The sequence below is a fragment of the Rana temporaria genome, chromosome 8, assembly GCF_905171775.1.
Source record: "Rana temporaria chromosome 8, aRanTem1.1, whole genome shotgun sequence".
NCBI classification, from domain to species: Eukaryota; Metazoa; Chordata; class Amphibia; order Anura; family Ranidae; genus Rana; species Rana temporaria.
This window is the reverse complement of record NC_053496.1, coordinates 189,504,067-189,510,066: the sequence shown is the minus strand read 5'-3', so window position 1 is coordinate 189,510,066 and position 6,000 is coordinate 189,504,067.

The following is a 6,000-nucleotide window of genomic DNA, read 5'->3' as shown; positions in this document are numbered from 1 at the left end:
CCTGCTCCTCCTATTTTGCCCTTCACAAAAAGGTATCTCCCTTTCGGATCACTCATTGAGTCTACATATGTCCACTGAGTTCTCTCTGCTATTAGGATAGACACCCCCCTTGACTTTGCCTCTTTATTTGTCGCGTGATATGCTATTGGGTATATCCTATTCTTTAAAATCGGAGTTTTGTCCTCTCTAAAATGTGTTTCCTGTATGTACGCAACGTCAATTTTTAATCTTTGTAGATCATCTAGAAGGACCCTCCTTTTTTCGGGTATATTCAACCCCTTCGCGTTTATCGATATTATATTTAATTTCTCCATCTTCTCTTACTATATCTTACTATATCCTTGTTCCCTTATTTAATGGATATGTAGGCATAAAGGATTTAGACCGTTATCAGGGGGGGAGGGTAGGAAAAAAAGCAAAAATAGAGATGAATATAAAACCCCTTATGTGGAGAAAAAAAAAAAAAAAAAAAGGGGAGGAACGGAAGAAAAAAAAAAAAAAAAAAAAGAAAAAGGAGATACTCTCCTTTTCTAATATTAGCTATCCTGCTAATAAGAGTAGAAACACTCACCGTTTAAACGGTATTTGAGCGTCGACCTATATTTGGGGGCGTGTACCCAAGATGGCCTCCTACTGTGCTCCCATATCCCCTTCTCTCTCAAAATTAAGTACACAAATATAAAAAGAATACAAAAAAAAGACAGTGGGAGTACCAAGATCCCACTTCTAGAGTTGTACTTCTAGAAAGAAAAAAGGATATGTATTGAGCAATAATAAGAGAGAGAGCCTGCAGCTCCGGGTCTCCCCACGACTCTCAGCTTCTTTCCAGTACCACAAGCTAAGGCCACTAACAAATAGGGGAAAGAAAAAAAAAAAAAAAAGGATAGAAAGGACCAATACCTATCTAACGTATACAACTGCCTTATCTAGTACCAAATATACATAACCTATAACTTCTATAACACTTATAGCCTTTGGCTCTGGCCATTTTCTCCTTTCCTCCCTCCTTCCCCTCAGATATAACCCCCCACCCCTCCCCTCCCCCCCCCGAGGTGGTTATCATTCCCTGTTGTACCCACTCTTACCCCTTTTACCCCCCACCCCCATCCTCTTGTGTTAAACCTCTTCCACCCGCTAGCAGGATCTAGATGGGAGTACAAAATGAGGGCATGATATAACATGATGTAGTTCAAAAATTATAACCCCCCCCCCCCCCCCTCCCTACCCAAAAAAAAATTAAAAGGAAAAAAAAAAAAATAAATAAAAAAAAAAGGGAAGGGTCAGTTATCCACTTCTCTATTTACCTATGAACTTTATGGACTATATACCATCCTATCATATCATATCATTACTTCAGATATCTTCCCCTGTGTACCTTCCCAACAAGATGTATTCCCGACCGGCAGTGTTGGAAGGATAAATAAAAACTCATAAAAACTCAATAAAAAGGAAAACTCAATAGGCACCAGAGAACTCACACGGGTGAGAAGCCCTACGCCTGTTCGGAGTGCGGAAAATGTTTCCTGCAGAACAGCCATCTTCTTGAACACCTAAGGAGCCACACAGGGGAGCGGCCTTTTTCATGTTCGGTGTGTGAAAAATGTTTCCCGCGGAGAATCGATCTTGATATACACAAGAATAGCCACGACGGGGAGCGTTCTTTTTCATGCTCAGAGTGCGGGAAGTGTTACACGAATGAAGGACACTACCGCAGGCACCAGAAGAGCCATACTGGCGAGCCGTCTTCTCTTTCCTGTGGAGAGTGCGGGAAATGTTTCACTAATAAGCGTAATCTTGCTGTACACCAGAGAAGTCACAAGAGTAAGTGACCTCCCCTGTCCTCTAAATGAGACCTTCTTCTACACCTGAGAAGCCACATCGGGGGAGCAAGCTTTTCCCTTCTTAACCACTTCAATGCTGGGCACTTTTTTATACTTTGTTATAAAATTTTCCAAACGGGTAATTTTTTCTCCTTCACGATGAGGCTGCGCTGATGGGCTCTGATCGGGAGTCACTGCTGAGGCTGCAGTGATAGGTGGCACTGATGAGGCAGAACTGATGGGCACTGATAGGTAGCAGTATTGGGCACTGATGGGTACTGATGTGGCAGAACTGGTGGGAACTGATCAGGAGGCTCTGCTGAGGCAGCACTAGTGCGCACTAATCAGGAGGCACTGATAGGCTCTGATCGAGAGTCACTGCTGAGGCTGCAGTGATAGGTGGCACTGATGAGGCAGAACTGATGGGCACTGATAGGTAGCAGTATTGGGCACTGATAGGTAGCACTGATGGGTACTGATGAGGCAGCACTGGTGGGAACTGATCAGGAGGCTCTGCTGAGGCAGCACTAGTGGGCACTAATCAGGAGGCACTTAAGGGCAATGATAGGTGACACTGATAGACAGCACTAATAGGTGGCACTAATGATGAGGAACAGATGGGCACTGGTAGGTACTGATGAAGCGGCACTGGTGGACACAATCAAGAGGCACTGATAGGCTGCACTGGTAGGTGGCACTGTTGGGTACTGATGAGACGACACTGGTGGGCAGTGATCAGGAGGCACTGATAGTCATCATCGAAGGGCAATGATAGTTGGCACTGATGAGGCAGCACTGGTGGGCACTGATTATTAGCAGCACTGATGGGTACTGATGAGGCGGCACTGGTGGGCAGTGATCAGTAGGCACTGATAGGCGTCACTGAAGGGCAATGATAGGTGGCACTGGTGGGCACTAATCAGGAGGCACTGATAGGCTGCACTGATGGGCACTGATTATTAGCAGCACTGATAGGTGGCACTGAAGGGCAATGATAGGTATTACAATAGTATTATCCTTAAATGAAGAAACAGATTATAATGTTTTAAAGTTACATCTCAGCTTGAAATGGAAACAAAGAAGGACAGATGTCATTCCTCCTCGCTCGTCACTTCAAACCCCCTCCCCCTCCTCCTCCTCCTCCTCCTCCTTCTCCTCCCTTCACTGAGGAACCAAATATGGCTCTGAATGAAACCCCTGTAAGCTTGAGGATGGGACCCTGTGTTCCTGGACATTCCACAAGGAACTTTCATGCCTCGTGGCAAGAGGACTGTTTGTGCCCAAAAATGGACTTTGCAAGAAGAAACCACCCTTATATGGACTGACCTATCATTGTGCTCATGTCGATGATGTCATTTTGTCTATAAAGCTATGGAAATAAATGGGTTCGGTCTCTCTGACGCTGGAACACCGAAAGAAACAAGAGCTCTCTCTCAGTTCTCTGCATACTTTCACTATTTGGGTCAACGGAAGAATGGGTTCTGCCCTGAAGTTGAGCCAGGGGTTTAATCCTTATCAATGGGTACTGGTGAGGCGGCACTGGTGGGAACTGATCAGGAGGCACTGCTGAGGCAGCACTAGTGGGCACTAATCAGGAGGCGCTGATAGGTGGCACTGAAGGGCAATGATAGGTAGCACTAATGATGGGCACTAATTGGCAGTACTGATGGACACTGATAGGTGGAACTGATGGGTACTGGTGAGGCGGCACTGGTGGGCACTGATCATGAGGCACTGATAGGCATCATCGAAGGGCAATGATAGGTGGCACTGTAACGGAACGTCCCACATTCCGCTTGAGTTCTTCCGTCATATACCGCTTCCTCTCAGTCTGGATAGAGATATCAGATATTCCAGCTGCTCACAACACACAACGAGACGAGACTTGTTTGTCTGCTGAACATGGAGGGCCGAATTCAGAAAGAAGATACGCCGTTGTATCTCTGAGTCCGGCCGTCGTATCTATGCGCCTGTTTCATAGAATCAGGTTACGCATAGTGGGCCAGATTCAGGAAGCTATTGCGCCCGCGCAACCATAGGTTGCGCGGCGCAATAGCTGTTTTGCTCCCGCGTAGCGAATGCCCCTGATTCAGGAACGTCGCTACGCGGACTGCAGCCTAGGATGTGACAGACATAAGCCTCCTTATGCCTTCATATCTCAGGCTGCATTCTTGCGTTGGCCGCTAGGGGGCGCGGCCATTGTGATCGGCGTATAGTATGCAAATTGCATACTACCACCGATTCACAAAAGTTGCGCGGGCCCTGCGCACGCAAGGTACGGAGTTTCCGTACGGCGACTTTAGCGCAAGGTTGCTCCTGCTATAGCAGGGGCAGCCAATGCTAAAGTATAGCCGCCCTTCCCGCTCGTGAAATTTAAATTTCACGTCGTTTACGTAAGTGATTCGTGAATGGCGCTGGACGCCATTCACGTTCACTTAGAAGCAAATGACGTCCTTGCGACGTCACTTGCCGCATGGCACGCTCGGCGCGGGAGCGCGTCTAATTTAAATGATTCCCGCCCCCGGCGGGATCATTTACATTAGGCGCCCTTACGCCGGGCTATTTAGCATATCGCCCGCGCAATTTACGGAGCTACTGCTCCGTGAATCGCGGGCATATCAAAATATTTGCGTGGGCGCAGAGCAAAAATCGTTGCCCTTTGCCCACGCAAAAATTATGCGGATCTAGCTGAATCTGGCCCAGTGACTTACACCGTCGGATCTTAGGCTGCAATTCCAGGCCGGCCGCTAAGGTGGCGCTTCCATATCTTTTACGCGTCGATTATGCTAATGAGTATTTACGCCGATTCAGAAACGAACGACCGCCCGGCGTTTTTTTTTTTTTACGTCGTTTGCGTTCGGCTTTTTCCGGCGGAAAGTTACCCCTGCTATAGCAGGGGTAAGTGCGGCGTATCCTATGTTAAGTATGGCCGTCGTTCCCACGCCGAGTTTTGAATTTTTTACGTCGTTTGCGTAAGTCGTTCGCGAATACGGATGGACGTAATTTACGTTAATGTCGAAACCAATGACGTCCTTTCTACGTCATTTGGAGCAATGCACGCTGGGATATTTTACGGACGGCGCATGCGCCGTTCAAATAAAACGTCAAAAACGCGGGGTCAACATAAATTTAAATAAAACACGTCCGCTACATCCCCATTTGAATTACGCGTCCTTACGCCGCTACACATACGCTACGCCGCTCTAACTAAGGGCGCAGGTTCTTTGTGAATAAAGAACTTGCGCCCAAAGTTAGAGCAGCGTAACGTATCGGAGATCGGACAGATACGCCAATGTATCTGAATCCGGCCCGAAGTGTTGATTAGAACCAAGAATACAACCTTATATACAGTTAGAGGAGATAACCAGAACATAAATTAACATGAGCTAATTAACTAATCATTTACCCAGACGAGGTGACTCCGAGATATGACCTTTCAGGGTAGACGTCACGTCTCCTCGCTCACCTGCTATACAATACACATTATCATAAGTGTAAACACAGGACATCTTCACACAATATCAGGGTCAATTAGCACAGAGAACAGACAGATGGTGGAGGTGAGAACATTTGCATCTAACAGTCTGTGTTCCAACATTATGAATGAGTCACTCTTACAATTAACCCGTTGAGTTCAGAATCAACAAACAGTAAATAGTTCTTTACAGATATCCTGGAATATATTGTGGATAATAATTACATAATAATCCCCTCTCAGGTAGTCCAAGATATCATTCCTCAGTCATCCTATGCCCCTAGTGGACATGATTTTAGACATAAGAGGGTCCGGGGATGTCCCGGGTGAGTCTGTCACATTTCACCCCCATCAAAAGTCGACTAACAAGGTCCCAGACCTCCACCGCGTCAGTCGGACAAAGTGAACTCACATAGCCTGTCCGCATGACCTCCAATCTTGGCTGCAAGGAGTGGTTGACACCAGTAGGCAGAGGTCAGCTGGGTGGTTTTTAACATTCCGGGGCTTGGTCTGCTGCTGGGCAGAGGGCCAACCGCCCCAGCTTCCTAAAGCTGTAGAGACACTGTAGGTGCTAGGCAGAGGCCAGCGGCACTCTGCCCTTTTGCCAGCACTTCTGCTGGGGACTCCACATCATCCGCTCCAGCTAACCGTTGGGGAAGGAGGCTGGATTCCTCCTCAACCGAACTGTGTAGCTGCCATTGCGGA